A 17,670-nucleotide genomic window follows, 5' to 3' on the forward strand; every position below is an offset into this window, starting at 1 on the left:
GTAGGACCTGTTGATGAAAAAGTAGCGAGACTCCTTCAAAAGACCAAGAAGAGCAGCATGAGTCTCTTCCCCAGTATGAGGAACAATGGCAAGAGGGGGATGAACCAATGTTAAGCAAAGGTGGAAATGATGAGCAATTACAAAATAACGGGTCTATTGAGGTGCTATCTAATCCAAGTCAAGCTGCAACAACCATTTCCAATGAATCTCCCAATTTAGGAGACAACAATGATACACAAGTTAAAAGTCAAGAGAGGCAATCTAACCCTGAAGAAGTTGATGACAGGAGAAGGAGACGTAAGAAAAAACATCCAAGACCCAAACTATCTGGCAGAACTTGCTCCATAGAACAATAGTGATGTACATGCAGGTTAGTAGCTTAATGCATGTTAAATTTTAAAATTTAATTAACTTTAATTTTATATGTTAAATTTTAAATAATTTAAAAAATAAAAGAAAAATACATCTGAAAAATTAAAAAAATAAAAAAAATTGTTCATCTTCCCGGACTTCTCTTCTTTCTCTCCGGCAAAGAAGAAGCAGCAGCAGCAGCAGCTCCTGCTGGTTGCCGGAGCCTCTACCGGCAAGAATCTCGGCCTATTCTGCTTCAACGAAGACGACGCCCAAGCCCTGCTCCGCCAGGTTTCCACGGTGGACCCTCCCATGCGTGACGGCCCCAAACCTGCTAACCCTAACCCTTTCCCCGAGCTCCAATCAGCACTGTTTCTGTTGGATCCGACGATTACGGCGACACCGGGCTCTTCTGCTTTCTCTTTTTTGCCAGAGCTGCCAGAGACGAAGCCCGTCGTGTACCACTGCTCGCTGCTTGCCTGAACTTTCCTCCGCTCTGCTCTGCTCTGCTCCGCTACACCTTCTCAAGCGCAGCAAGTCCATCGCCGCACCAAGAAGATCCCGCTCTCTCCTCGACCCCGCTATCTCGACTGTGATTGCAAATTTGGGTTGTTGGTTGCAGGGACGCAAATTGGGGCTCTGATTTTGGTAAATGTTAGCATGCTTTAGCCCTGCTTATACCATTACTAATTGGAATTTCTTCGAACGGGACATGATTTTAATCATATGATTGTCTGGATTTTAATAACTTTTTTTTCTCTTTGGTTCAATCTCTCTATTTTATTTCTTTGTTTTGCCAAAAATCTGCCGTATGATGATCATACTTTAACTTCCTATAGTTACGATGATTGCATTTCACTATTAGAATTCCTTTCAGCTGAATTTTATTGATGTTGAAAATTCGAGTTTGTGAATGTTCAATTTTGTATTTTTTAAATATCTCAAGCATCATGTATTTGTTTCTTGGTAACAATATGTTGGCAAATGAGTTGTTTGTCATTACTTTATCTCTTAAGATCTGGAAACTAAGAACTCTGTTGGTTCATACTTGTAACTTTGAATGCTTAATTAATTTATAGGGAGTGTATTGCATCTTTTAAGATATTCCAAGGATTTCATAGAGCGAATTGGTCTTTTTGTGCAGCTGGTTCTGATGTTGTCAGCATGAAATGCAAGGCTGATCGTGTTGATGGTGGCTACGTACTTAATGGAAACAAGATGTGGTGTACTAATGGTCCAGTCGCTCAAACATTGGTATGTTTCTTCAATCGTTTCTGCATTTTCCCATCCTTTTTGTATTGAATTTGCGCTTGTTTAATTTGCCTTTATAAACATAGAAGGGCAATGTTTCCTCAAATTGTCAATGAAAATGCTAATTATAGCACATTTGATTAATAGTCTACACAGATGCTGAGAATGTACAGCACATTTGATATATTGAACTGAATCAGGTTGTCTATGCAAAGACAAACATAACAGCTGGGTCAAGCAATCACTGCATTCATCATCGAGAAGGGAATGCCGGGGTACTTGTAGTGAACCTAGTCAAATTTAAAGTGTACTGAAGTCTCTGCATTTCAAGCTTACACTTCAGTTATTTCTTGAAAATAAATATTAAAGCAGTAATTTTATCAAATATAAAAGGCTGGTTATTGGCTCCTTGTCGCATCTTATAGTTCACATTTAATTACCAAGTCCTTAGCTTGCAAAATTCCTTCTCTGAAAATTGAGTCGGAAAAAGTAAAGTCATGTAACTGAAAAATAAATGGCTAAAACATTGAGGCAGTGCATAAATGATAAGTCACTTGGATATGGGGGAAATTAGGAGTGGAAGATGAAAATTATGAATTTTGCTTCTGTTTGATTTCAGATTTAGCACGACCCAGAAATTGGATAAACTTGGGATGCGAGGAAGTGATACGTAAGTATGCATGCTCTGTGACAACTTTTCTATACTAAATACATTTTTAGTTGATGTCCCTTCCTTTTACTGATAATAAATATGACTTGTGTTGGCAGATGTGAACTCGTGTTTGAGAATTGCTTCGCTCCTAAAGAAAATGTTCTTGGGGAAGTAGGAAAAGGTCTTGCAATAGCTTCTATGATCATATTTATCAACTTTAGAATAAAATCATCTTTATGTTATTTTGTATATTCAACCCTGCAAAAGTTTGTTGTATCACCATCATTGGTCTTCTGTAATATCCTAGTAGAAAACCGCTTCTGTTATTCGTTGTATGCGTGCCAACCATAGTTTATAATATCAGTTCTTTCTTGTTTTTTTAGGAGTCTATGTCATGTATGTCTGGTTTGGTTCTGGAGAGACTTGTTTTGGCAGCTGGTCCCCTGGGTATCATGCAGGCATGTCTTGATGTGGTCCTTCCTTATGTTCGACAAAGAGAGCAGTTCGGTCGTCCTATCGGGGAATTTCAGTTTATACAGGTCCATATCGTTGAGAAATGGTTTTTCTACAATCATCTTGCCATTTTATTGCATGTGATTTTTAGACATTACATTGTTGATCGATCTTCTGTTACAGGGGAAAGTTGCCGACATATATACTTTATAGTCCTCAAGGTATGAGATTCTAATGTCATGATGCTGTTTCTCTTTCTAATTTAGCTTGCTTGGAAGCAGGATAACATTTTTCATTTCAGGGCTTATGTGTATTCGGTGGCTCGGGACTGCGACAATGGAAAAGTAAATGCAAAGGTGCATCCACATAACTTCATCCTGTGGTTAACATAGTACATTAAATATTTCTTGAAAACATGAGCACCATCAGGTTTTTTAAATAAAATGACAATTATTTACTATTGAAACTCCTTCCATAGGGTATTCTCTTCCATTTTTTTTTCTTTTTATTTTGTTTCGGGTCCATTTTGGCATAGTATTATACCAACATATGAGTGTCGTGGCACGTGTGAAACGCAATACCATTATGCTGTCACGATAGACTAAGCATAAATTATCATTGCTAAAATGTTAGCATATGTTTCTGCAATTGTTCTGAACTCAAGCATCAAATTGACTTAAGATGTTGACTAATTACAACTCTACTTGCGGATTTTCTGTCTGATCCTCAATGCAAGAAACTTCCATAGTTTCCTGATTTTTCATTGGTATTGTTTCCTATTCATTGCAAAACATGATGTAATGGCTACTGCTTTCAGGATTGTGCTGGAATTATACTTACTGCAGCTGAGAGGCAACCCAAGTTGCTTTGCAGCAGGTAAATAGTTTGCACAGGTTATTTGTTGCAGCTACTATTCTTTGAGTTTTTTGGGTAATACTTTTCAGCCAAAATTTATAGAAATCATGATGGTTATTAAATAAAATATAGTGGTATAGTAAGAGCTCAAGTGATTTTAGAAAATTATTAACTCTGCATAGGTTCTTACTCGTAACATTTTGGGTAAATTACATTTGACCTCTCTTGAAGTCAGACGATACTATTCATCGTTAGTATCGAAATGACAAATTAAGAAATTTTGGGATAATAGCCTAAAATCAGGGATGGTTGGCGTAATTTACGCTATCCATTTTTCGTTGTTTTCTTCTCGTGTTACTGTGCTTATATTAGCCTTCAAAATTTGCAGGCAACACAATGTTTGGGAGGAAATGGATATGTGAATGAGTATCCAACTGGTCGTCTTCTGAGAGATGCCAAGCTATATGAGATTGGTGCAGGAACTAGTGAGATCAGAAGAATGATTATTGGACTTGAACTCTTCAAGGAGCAGTAGTGAAGTGTTCATTATGTAACAGTAAATGTTCATTAATCAAAGGGGAATGAAATTAGTCATGAGAATCCATTATTAATAAAGGAAAGCTATTTTTACCAAAAAAGTTTCATTTGTTATTTGTAGTTAATTTCTGAAGCTGAAAAATGATCACACCACCAAACACATTCATAAAAATACCAAGTAAATATATTGCACAACATGGAACCATGGCATGAAATTTAGAAATGATCACCATGATTTCATAGAGTATGAAACTCGAGCAGTTACAGGTTACACGATGCTAATAGTATAGTTCAGTTTTTTCTGGGCTTACGAAGAGTTCATAAGATAAATTATCATAACACAAAGGGTAATGCTACCGTGCTGAAAGCAAATATTTTCAGCATGTGAGGAGCTGACGTGTATTCATTAGATGAGTAATGCGTATGAGTACTGTGGTCATACACAGACAATTTCTGTTGTCACACAGTTAGAAAGGTGTAGGAGAGTGATTAGGTAGAATATATTAATGTTGTCTTAATGCTTGTGATTATGTTTATTGGGCTTTTTGATGGGCTAGCCAAATTATTTTTTTAAGTGTGGGCTACGTTTTCAATGTGAATTTATGGAAAAAAAAACTCATTGACATTTTTATGATAGTACAAAAATTAATTCCTTAAAAAATAACCTTGTATTTATAAAAGATATAAATAATGTACAATGATATAAGTTTTTATATTATAAACAAAAAAAAACGTAAGATTAATTTGTTGTCGAATAATTTATTATTAATAAAGCAAGGATATATATATTTTTTCAAAGAAAGTCATGGTAAGGAATTTAAATAGGTATTTAAAATAAGTTTTTAAATGTATTTTATTTTATTTTATTATTTTTTATTTATTACTTACGGCACCAAAAAATATATTTTTAAAGTAAGTCATCATTATAAGGAATTTAAACATGTATTTAAAATTAATTTTGTGACTAGGTAAATCAATTTTTACAATATTTAATTCATAAATTGTGGAAAAATAAGTTGTAAAATATGATATTTAATTAATCAAAAGTTATTTACGAGCATTTTTATAATTTAATTTGACACACTATCAGTATATAATAATTTTATACATACATCTAATTACATAAGATTATATAGTAAAAATAACTATATTTTGTATTGATTATGAGAATAGTCATAAAAAAAATAAATATTAATACACGATAGTGTAAAATATTTTACATTGTCAATGTATCAAAATTAAACTCATATTTTTAAAGATCCAATATATTTGCACCTAAATTTATATAAAATTAAAAATCAAAATGTAAAAAAAGAGATATACGAAAGAAAGAAAAGTGAGATTTAAATTTAAATTAAACAAAAATTTGAGAAAGAAGAAAAGTTGGACAATTATTAAAATAATTGGGAGGTTAATACTATTTTTTATTTTATCAAAACTTTCTAAAATATTAAAGTGAGTCCACACAGTAAACCTTCGATTTTATCTATTATTATTATTGGACCAAACCAACTTTTAATTATTTCATGGACCAACAAAATATTTAGGCAAACCAACTTTTAATTATTTCATGGACCAACAAAATATTTAGGCAAACCAACTTTTAATTATTTCATGGACCATCTAAATCTAAATTCAAAATTCTGACTAAAATAAAATATATTTAAAAACATATTTTAAATACCTATTTAAAGTCTTTATTATGATTTTCTTTGAAAAAAAAATATCGTTGTTTTATAAATAATGAATTATTCGACAATAAATTAATCCTATGTTTCTTTGTTTGTAATAAAAAACCTTCTTGTATCATTACACATTATTCATATGTTATAAATACAGTTATCTTTTAAGTAATTAGTTTTTATATTATCATAAAAGTATAAATCGAATACGTTTTTTTCTATAAATTAACATTAAAAACTTAGCCCACACATAAAAATAATTTGGTTAGTCCATCAAAATGCTCAATAAATATAATTACAAGCATTATAACAACATTAATTTATTTTATTTAATCACTCTCGTACACTCTTCTGATTATGTGACAGAAATTATCTGTATATGTGACCATGGTACTCATACGCATCACTCATCCAATAACGACACATCAATTCCTCACATGCTGAAAATATTTGCTTTCAGCATGGTAGCATTACCCTAACACAAATAGCATCAAAGTGCATGCAGTAAATCGTATATAAGATAGAAACAAGGCTAACACAACATAACATGATTGATCTCAATTACAGCCCTGAAACTTCAGACTTTGAGAATTGTTGGAGAATAATAATTTGGTTGACCCACCGAGGAGGACTATGAAGGCTCCATAATCATTGGTGCCTTTTCCAAACTGCTATTAGTTTCATCGTTGATTATCCCAGTTGTCATCTTCTCCACTTCTTGAAAATATATATGGATCTTTACACACCACATTGCAAAACTCACTGTAGCCAAACAACTTTTTAGCTTTCATAAAATATAGAAAGCGTTTCAGGTGAGGCACGGTACAATCGTGGAAGTTCAGTATGCTAGATACGAACAGGTTCCAGGAATCCCTTTAGGTTTCAGGAATCCCTTTTGTCGTGGAGTGAGAAATTGAATGACCATTGTATCCCTTAATGCAGTTTGGACAATGAAAGAGAGAAGTGGTGATAAGCTGAGGGATGATGGGGAGAGGAAAGGAGCTTAGCTTTAACGGCAGTGCGAAGTGCGCGTGTTGGATGAGAAGAAGTGTAGGAGAAAAAGATCAAGACAAGATGGAGAGTGCGATTGAGAACGTTTGAGGCGTGGTGCCTCCCTACAAACAAATCTAGGAACGGCGGTGATGCTCTAGTTAATTTTTGTTGTCCCTATTTTAGTTCTAGGTGTGGATGTGCCTCAAGCTCGTTTCTGCCAGTGGGGGCAATGGAGCGGCAAAGCTAACGTGTTCTTTGTGTATAACACACTCTGTTGGAATTTTTCTCCGAATTCCTTAACCCAAAAGATCATCCATGTTAAATCATTAAGAAGGAAAATACTAAATGCGGAAGCGTACCTGAATTCATAAACATGAATCATACGATTGGAAGAGTTTGAATCTTGTGGTTCTTTCGATCTTCCTCAACCAAAGCCTTATGTATTCCTAGGCGGCTGAACTGCAACTCTTTTGATGGGGAAAGAGCAACAAAGGCGGCTTTGGTATATTGGGGACCGAAACCCTGAAGGTCTATTTATATTTGAGCATGGCACCCATTAAACCCTTAAACCCAAATAAAATAGTATCTAAAGCCTAAAAGATAATATATTTAAAATCCAAAAAGATAATTATCTAAGGAACAAAAGATAATATCCGATTTTATTCTCATTTAATTCCAAATCAAAAGTAACAATGACTTATTCAATTAGCATTTATAACAATAAATGAGATCATCATTATATAAGTCATTTAATTTGAAATAGCATCATTTGTGATTATAATTAATATATGTATTGCCCACAAATAAATTAGGAAATTAAAATAATTTCCTAACAATCTCCCACTTGGGCTATACATATATTCTTTCTTGACATAATCACATCTTATAAACTTTATGCGCGCATCTGAATGCTATTTCTCTCATTACTTTAACAATCTGGTCCGTCTTATACATTAGATATGGAACTACCGCAGCTTTTATCACATTAAATGCCGTGACTAAACCACGCCAATCACCATCCTAATATACTTAACGACATAGATCAAATTTGGATGAGTAATATGGAAATTACATGCCAAGTGATCTCATGCATGTCTATTTCCAGCTGGTCCAACTTTATTGAGATCAAACACAATACAAATATTGCAAAATGAACATTTCATATAACATGAAATAAACCATCAACTTAATTCTGCAGAAAAATAACTCAATATCTGTCATAGGACATATAGCATAAAATAAACTCCTACTAAACCAAGGCATCACAAATGTTGACACCCATCCGAGCAGTGTGCTCATGAAAGACTTTAGGGGTCAATCCCTTGGTTATTGAGTCTGCTAGCATATACTTTGTTCCTATATGTCCTATGGAAATCTTGTTTTTTTCTTAAACTTTCTCCTTGACAACTAAGAACTTGATGTCTGTATACTTCGATTTTGTCAAGCTCTTATTGTTGTTGGAGTATAATACTGCTGACTTATTGTCACAAAATATCTTTAATGGCCTTTCAATATCATCTACTATATGAAGCTCAATGACAAAGTTTCGCAACCATATGCCATGAAATCGGAATCAGAGTACCTAATGATCTCCAAAATTTTCTGATCTCCGATAAGCAAGCATGTAATCCTTTGTTCTCTTTAGATAACGCATTACGCGTTTAATAGCTATCCATTAATCCATGTCTGGATTGCTCAAGTATTTACCCAACAGTCCTCTCAAGATCATATTTAGGACATTGCTTGAGACTGAACTTGTCTCCTTTAGTTATGGGTGTGTCCATTGGTCTACATCTTTCCATGCCATGTCTACTTAAAATCTTTTCAATATAGTTCTTTTGTGATCATCCAAGAATACCTTGAGAGCGATCTCTTAGTATCTCGTTTCCTAATACAAAAGAGACATCACCAAAATCTTTCATTTTGAATTTGTTCGATAGAAATTTCTTAGTTTCATGTAACAAGCCTATATCGTTACTGGCAAGTAGAACGTCATCAACATGTAAGACCAAAAAGATGTATTTACTCCCACTGAACTTGCGGTATACACATTCATCTATAATATTTACCTCAAAATCATGAGGTAATGACTTAATTAAACTTGTGATACCATTAACGGGAAACTTGTTTGAGACCATAGATGGATTTTCTCCTTTCTCTATTGGATCTCCTTAATGACACTTCTTGAGGTTGTTGAGCTTGTTGTATAGATTGGGATTGAGGAGGATTCTCATTATTTTCCTTTACTGTAGCAGCATCTTTAAGCAACAACGATATTCTCATTGTTTCTTGTACTGTAACTGGATCTACAGTAGCATTCTTATTGTGCTCTTGTACTATAACTGTGTCTTGAACAATAATAGATACAAAGACCTAATCATTGTCAGTTACAGAATCCTCATCAAAAGCAACATTTCTAATATCTCCTTCCCCCCAAACTCAACATCCTCAAGAAATCTCGCATTTCCCGTTTCAAAATAGACCTTGATGCAGGATTGTAAAACTTGTACCCCCGTGAGCGCTCAGCGTAACCAACAAAGTAGCAACTAATTGTCCTTGAGTCCAATTTTCTTTCATGCGGCCTATAAGGTCGCGCCTCAGCTGGACATCCCCAAATATGCAGATGCTTTATACTGGGCCCTTTCCCAGTCCAAATTTCATATGGGGTTTTGTTAACTGCTTTGCTTGGCACCCTATTAAGGATGTACACTGCGGTCTTTAAGACTTCTCCCCAGAGTGATTCAGGCAAGGAAGAATGACTAATCATACTTCTCACCATGTCCTTAAGAGTTCGGTTCCTTCGCTCTGCAACAGCATTCATGCTAGGTTTGCCTGGCATGGTGTATTGCGAAACAATACCACACTCCTCCAGGAAAAGAGGAAAAAAGGCCCGGGACGTTGTTCACCTGAACCGTCATATCTTCCATAGTATTCACCACCACGATCAGATTTGACAACTTTAATTTTCTTTCCAAGTTGAAGTTCAACTTCAACTTTGAAAGACTTGAAAACATCCAAGGCTTGGGACTTTTTATGAATTAAATATAGATACCCATAATGAGAGTAATCATCTATGAACGTAATAAAGCACCGTTGTCCATTCCAAGAGACAGTAGAGAATGTGCCACATATATCGGTATGTATTAGTTCTAAGACATCTTTAACTCTCTCGGCACCTAATTTCCTTTCGTTTGTTGTTTTCCCCTTTATGCACTCAATACAGACTTCAAAGTCTGCCAAATTTAGGGGTCCAAGAATTCCATCCGACACGAGCCTCTGAATTCTCTGTTTGGAGATGTGGCCTAGGCATTTGTGCCATAATGATGCCGAATTCTCATTCAGTTTTTGTTTTGTATCCGTTTGCAGTATTTCATTATTATAGGAATTTAAGTTAAGCCTATATAGATTATCCACCAAATGACCAGAGCAAATATTATTCGAATTATAAAAGAGACTGACTTTATTGTCTCCGAATGAACAAAAATAACCTGATTTGTCCAAACGAGAAACAGAAACCAAATTTTGTCTAAATGACGGTACATAAAATGTCTCTAATAAATCCAAGTAAAATCCACTCGTGGAACATAATCTAAAGGTTCCTATAACTTCGACTGCAACTATATTGCCGTCTGCCACGTAGATGTATCTTTCAGCATCACTTGGCGGTCGGCTCCACAGGCAACCCTGCATAGTGACACTTACATGAGTAGTAGCAGCAGAATCTACCCACCAAGTATCAACAGGTGCATAACTTAAACTAGCCTCAGAACAAACGAAAGTGAGAATTATACCCTTCTTCACACGCCAAGTGGCATATTTGGTACAATCCTTCTTCATGTGTCCCACCTTCTTATAGAAGAAACAAGTTGAAACTTGATCTTGTTTCTTAGCCTTTTTCTGCTGAGAAGGCACATCCGCAGTAGTATCACGCTTTCTTTTATACTGAGAAAATGAAGCCATGTGAGCACTTTCAGTTTTATCTTGCTGTAGCCTCTCTTCTTCTTGCACACAGTGAGATATAAGCTCATTTAAGGACCAAGTGTCCTTCAAAGTGTTATAACTCACTTTGAATTGTCCAAAGTGTGCAGGAAGGGAAATCAAAATGAAATACATGAGTAAATCTTCAGACAACTCTAACTTTAGTGCTTTCAATTTTGAAGCAAGATGAGACATTTCCATAATGTACTTCCTTATGTTTCCTTTACCTTTATACCTCATGGAGACAAGTTTGCTCAAAAGACTACTTGCCTCCGCTTTTTCATTCTTAGTAAAGAATTTTTCAACATCCTTTAGGAACTGTTTGACATCTTTATCCTCAGTAATTGATCCCCGAAACGCCTCAGGAATTAAGCGTTTCATGATCATAATGCTCATTCGATTGGATCTCTTCCACTTTTCTATTTTAACCTCATTGAGGTTTTCCGGAGTAGAAGTGGGTTTCTTCTTTCGAAGAGCTATATCTAGATCCATACAACCGAGGACAATCTCCACGGTATCCTTTCAAACTTTAAGGTTTGAACCATTCAACATAGGAATATTGCTAATTTGTACAGAAATATTGGTAGCTAAAGCCATAGTTTCTGGATTAGAACAAAAAGAACATGCAGTAAACATTAGTTAAATAATGGGAAAAATCCATATTGAGATATCTAGAACAACATTAATTTTCAATTTTTGGATAGAAAAATTAACTGTAAATGATACTCTCATCGCAGTAATCAAATATTGTCAAAATTCCTGTCACACATTAAGCCTTTCTTTGGACCGACTTAATGCGCACATTATCGCATATATTTTCTATTAATTGGCCAAACAATAACCTTCCTTTGGGCCGATTATTGACCTTATAATTAATAAAAAATAAACATAAGTGTGCAATGCTTATTATTTGGCCAAATAATAAACTTCCTTTGGGCCGATTATTATCCGCATAAATAATAAGAATTACTTTATTCTTAGTTACCCAAATATTTATTTACCATTAATATGTGCATATAATTCGGCCAAATATAGGCCTTCCTTTGGGCCGACCAATATTCGCATGAATTACATATCACTGTATTCCTTATATTTTGAATAAATCAATTTTCACAAAAGAGGCTACTTTGGCAGCATAATGTTCAATCAATTTATTCCAAAACCAAATCTTTATAAAACATGTGGGTATAATAATCCAAATTGTTACTAGTTTCCTTATGTAACAATTAAACAAAATATTTAAATTCCAAAAGGAATTAAATCTTAATGGTATCTTTTTATACCTTAAAGAATGAATTCATATAGAATGGTATAAAATAAACAAACGAAGAACTTTTTTAAAAAAAAAAATCAGATTCACAGATTAAACCATAGTGCATATAAAAACTTTATACTAAAATATGCTAATTCTCTTGATGTGTAGTGTCCATAATCAAAAAATTATTTAAATTCTTTTAATTTTACCCATCAACGGCTCCAATAGTTGAGATCAAGACACAGAAAAAAATGGTATGCACATATATAAAAGAATGTCACATATTTTTTTGTTTTAAATATACCTTTTATATTTTTTTATGTGCTCTTTATGTACTATTTGTGTACTCTTTATGCACTTTTTATGTACTTTTTTAGTTTTATTAACATGTACTATGTAATCCAAAAGTAGCATATATTTGAATCTAATTTCACAATCTCAGGTTAAGATTCAAATTAAAATAAAATAAATTTATATTTTTTTAATGATTCAATCATAGACGGCTCTGATACCACTTGTTGGAATTTTTCTCAAAATTCCTTAACCCAAAAGATCATCCATGTTAAATCATTAAGAAGGAAAATACTAAATACAGAAGCGTACCTGAATTCATAAACATGAATCATACGATTGAAAGAGTTTGAATCTTGTGGTTCTTTCGATCTTCCTCAACCAAAGCCTTCTGTATTCCTAGACGGCTGAACTGCAACTCTTTTGATGGGGAAAGAGCAACAAAGACGGCTTTGGTATATTGGGGACCGAAACCCTGAAGGTCTATTTATATTTGAGCATGACACCCATTAAACCCTTAAACCCAATCTAAAGTCTAAAAGATAATATATCTAAAATCCAAAAAGATAATTATTTAAGGAACAAAAGATAATATCCGGTTTTATTCTCATTTAATTCCAAATCAAAAGTAACAATGACTTATTCAATTAGCATTTATAACAATAAATGAGATCATCATTATATAAGTCATTTAATTTTTTTTTGGTGACATATAAGTCATTTAATTTGAAATAGCATCATTTGTGATTATAATTAATATATGTATTGCCCACAAATAAATTAGGAAATCAAAATAATTTCCTAACATACTCTACCTTCTCTGCTTCAACATTCTTCTGCTTGGCCAACTGCCATATCAAATATACCATCATGGTGCTCCTTGCCATTTTCTATTCATTGCCATCTATTTCATCACTTACTATAATTAATCACCACACACTTCTAGCTAAACTTCTTAATTTCAATGCTATTTTATCATTACAGCTACAACTCTGTGTGAGTACTAGCACAATACCATTGCCCTTATCCATTTAGAATAAACCACAATTGGATAGTGTCGACGGTGCTCTGCCAATTACACACAGTATTGCCTTTTTCACACTACTTTAGGACCTTATATTCTTGCCGATATTCTTGACTTCAAAAACTGCTCATACCCTTTGTGTGAACCAACTATGGAGATAGCATCTGTTCGGTAGAAGTGCTACTATGGTCATTTTCACAAACCTAAACATATAGAGAGTGATGAATAATGTGATGATTGAGAAGAAATACATCTCCTGCTTAATTTGGTATTTGTTTGTAAATTTTTCTAATATCTCTCCTAATTTATTTGTTTTTCTTTTTATGTCTTTTTCTCTCTTTTAATTTTATGTATTTTTTCTATGGATGTTTTATAGTATTTTATGTGGCCATGAATAATGGGTTATATATATATATATATATATATATATATATATATATATATATATATATATATATATATATATATATATATATATATATTTATATTGTTGACTTGAATAATGTTTATTTATTTAGTAACAAAATTGTTATAACTAAGTAAATACTACATTTAGTCTTGGTGCAAATTTGATCACTTATTTTTTTTTATTCATCTGAAAAGTTTTATTTTATTGATTAATATTAAACAATTCCATTCTGTCCTTTTTTTTTCAGAGTATTCATGTGGCAAAGTAAAAGAAAGTTTGAACATTGGGTATTAAGGGTGGAAACAAGCCAGATCAGGTCGGACTTTGCTCTTAACAGGCCTGACCTGTCATGTAGTTAATTAGCCTGAGTCTGGCTTACAGCTTGCTATAGAATTTTTTTAAAGTACTAAGCCTGGCCTGTTATTTAGCCTGGCCTGACATGAAACCTGTTTAAAGGCCTGATAATTTTTCTTTTACAAAAATAAAAAAATTATTTAAAAAAATTATTTTTTAATAAATATATTTATATTTAATATGTTATGTTTAATATTTATAAAAAATATTAAATTTTAAAATATTTAAAATATACAAAATTATTTATAATTAAATATAATAAATTTAAAATATCTCATAATTTTGCCAATAATAAAAAAATTATTTATATATGTAATTATGTATTAACAGGCCAGACAGGCCTGACAGGCCAATAAAACTAATTAGTGAGTCTGAGCCTAACCTATTAACATAATAAGACTTTTATAAAAGTCAGAGTCTGTGCCTATTTTATAACAGGCCAGGCAGGCCAGGCCGAACACAGGCCAAGTTACAGGCCGCCTAACCTTTTTCCACCCCTAGATATAATGGACATTTTTAGCACCTGTCCACTTCTCAAAGACTGAACCGGTCATAGGTGCACCAATAGACCCACATGGCTATGTTTTCACATTAACTTTGTTTTCGTTAATCTCAACCCTTCAAATATTTATCGTTAAATCTCAATGGTTTAAAATCATAGAAGACTGATTTTTCAGAAAAGTATAAAGGCATTAAAACACTTCCTAAAATATAATGCAAGAGATTATAACATGAAAATCAAGTATGAAGAAGAAAAACTTATTGCCATGGATCATCCTCGCACAACCTTAAAATTAAATACGACATATATATATACCTTCCCCTTGGGTAGGCTCTGATACCACTTGTAAAGATTGAATTTGCAGGCTCTGATACCACTTGTAAAGATTGAGCTTGTACTTGTAAAGTAGGATCTTGTAAAGGTTGAGGATCACCTTACATCATTTGGACGTTTACTACTTGTATTTGTGATTGTATAGCATGAAAACGTATCATACTTTGTATACGAAGATAATGCATCCTTTTAATATGATAAATATGTTTATTCTTAATGCTTTTCCTAACATTTTTTATTGATTTTATGATTTTAATCTGTTGTAGCATTTTTTTAGTCCTAATTATTTTTTTGTTTATCTTCTTTATTCCTACTGTTAGTTCTGAAGATTCAGTAATTAATTCTTTTATTTTCCTTTTTATTGACATTACTCTTATTTTTATATTTCTTCTAACTAACTTTAAAGATTTAAACTTTTTATGAGATATTGACATTATAAAAAGAACAGAATAATATAATAATAAAGAGATTTAAAGGATGAATAATGCTTACAGAGATGAACTTGTACTATTATTGCTTGTAAAGTTGATACAATTCTTGAAGATGATTACAAATATTTAGAGAATTTATGAAGTAAGAAGATATAGGAGTAGAGAGAGTTCTTGAGCTTTCAAGTTTTGATGATTAGAAATGAATGAGGGCTTTGGTATTTAGAGACCCTAAATGATTACTATTTGTCTACTATTTGCCAACAGTACTATTTGCTTTTATTGTTTGCCGAAATTTTTTTTACTGAGATATTTTTTTTATGATTGGGCTTTTTACATTGATTTCATATACAATTTTTATTACATTTCAAATGGGTCTTGGGAGTCTTGATAGTAATGGACCGGATTGGACTGGACCTCTTCGTCTTCTCCAAGAGGTATGGCTTGTATTGCTTGTAGATTGCTTTGGATATCTTCCTCTGAGGTTGCTGCCGCTAGGGCTGCCATAATTTGTCGCTTCTGCGCGCTAAGAATTGGATCTCTTTTTTATAAGCTATTTGTTCATTGGTGGTGCTTGAGGCTGTTATTACTGGACGCTTTTGTGATGTTGTTAACCATTGATCAATAGCTGCTTTTTTTTAGCAAATTTATATCATATTTGTTCTACCATTTTATTTTTATTACTCTTACCAAATATTGTATGCTTAGACATTCTTCATATGCTGCTGAATCATATTCCCAACTCATAATCCAGCTTATTCCCATAATTGCTATAAATGAAATGAATTTATATTCTTGTAAGAATGATGACTTGCTTTTAAAATATTCATATGCTAGGCTGGCTTCTTTTAGAAAGAAAGCTTTTATCGGTCCAAAATTCTGGAACCATGATTAAAACCATTTGAGAAATTGTAATGATATTCCCTTTCTGAACCAAATAAACCAAGAATGGAGACTTGGTGATAGGAATGAGATATGCTTCCATACTTCTTGGTAATCATAATAGGTATAGTTCCGAGGTTCAAATTTTAATGAGAAGCTTTTAGATTGATATGGGGGTAATTTCCACTCTTGTAGCGATAATATTTTCATGATTTTTATTTTTGAATAAATGGACTGTTTGGTGTTGAGATCTCTATAATATGTCAATTCAATGGATCTGGTGTCTACTAATATGAATTCATAGAATTTTTGGATTTTTTGCGGGTTAATAGGAATATAATAGAAAGTATTTGAAAAAATAGTCTTGTATAAGGTTTTCCTATCTTTTTTGAACCACTCTTTTTTTATGGTTAATATTCTGATAGGATTGGATTTTTCATAGTAAGAAAATTGTTCTTTCAAGGGTTGAGTGTTATAGAGGTCAGATGGTTGTAATAATGTGAATTTATTATTAGTAGTAATTAAAGAGCTCTTAGAAGGTAATGATGATGATGATGCTTTTTCAACCTGTAACATAGTCATAGGTCTTAATGATAATGGTTTTGCTGGTACAGGAGTAATATGTAATTTTCTTTCTTTTATTTGATCAAAAGGTTGACCATAATCTTCACTGGAGGCCGGTTTTTGATCCATTCTTTTCCTGCAAGAATTCTCTAGTAAGAAAGTTAGGGAGTGAATTTAATTCTCCTTTTATATGTTCAATAACAAAATCAAAACATGATGAAATAGCTTGCCATCTTGCAAATATTTGTTTTGAAACCAGATTTTTGACATCATTTTTCAAAACGCTTGGGGCTGCTTTACAATCAGTTCTTATTATAAATGTTTTATTAAATAAATCTTCTTGAAATTTTGAAACACATAATACTATGGTAAGTATTTTTTTTACTGTTGGATAATTCTTTTGAGCTTGGTTCCAAATTTCTAAATGATATTTTACTATTTGTTCTTTTGAGCTATTAGGAAGTATTTGTTTAAGAATTCCTTTATATCCTGATTCTAAATGCATGTGTTTCTACAATTAATTAAGCCAGTGGATTTAGTATACTTATACAAGGTATTTCCTTTATCGTGTTCTTTATTTTTTATTATTATAGAAGTCATTTCTTTTGTCCACGGAGGTGGATTTTTCCTTAACCTCTTATAAAGAGGTTCGCATGTTACTCGTATTTCAGGTAAGAATTCTGTTACATAATTTTAAATATCCCAAAAATCTTTGTAATTATTTTTTTTCAATTATTTCATGTGAAAATTTATCTACAAATTCAATGGCTCTTTTAATAGGTACTATAGTTTCTTGATAAATTTCATATCCTAAAAATCTTAGTTTAGTTATAAAAATTTTCATTTTCTTTTCTGATAAAACTAATCCTTGCTCTT

At 32.7% G+C, this 17,670-nt stretch overlaps 1 pseudogene; it reads left to right on the forward strand.

The window, feature by feature from the left end:
• The first annotated feature begins 358 nt into the window (after positions 1 to 358).
• Positions 359 to 4,200, forward strand: LOC112805797 (isovaleryl-CoA dehydrogenase, mitochondrial-like; annotated as a pseudogene).
• Positions 4,201 to 17,670: the final 13,470 nt, after the last annotated feature.

This window comes from Arachis hypogaea, chromosome 6 (assembly GCF_003086295.3).
Source record: "Arachis hypogaea cultivar Tifrunner chromosome 6, arahy.Tifrunner.gnm2.J5K5, whole genome shotgun sequence".
In the NCBI taxonomy this organism is placed as follows: domain Eukaryota; kingdom Viridiplantae; phylum Streptophyta; class Magnoliopsida; order Fabales; family Fabaceae; genus Arachis; species Arachis hypogaea.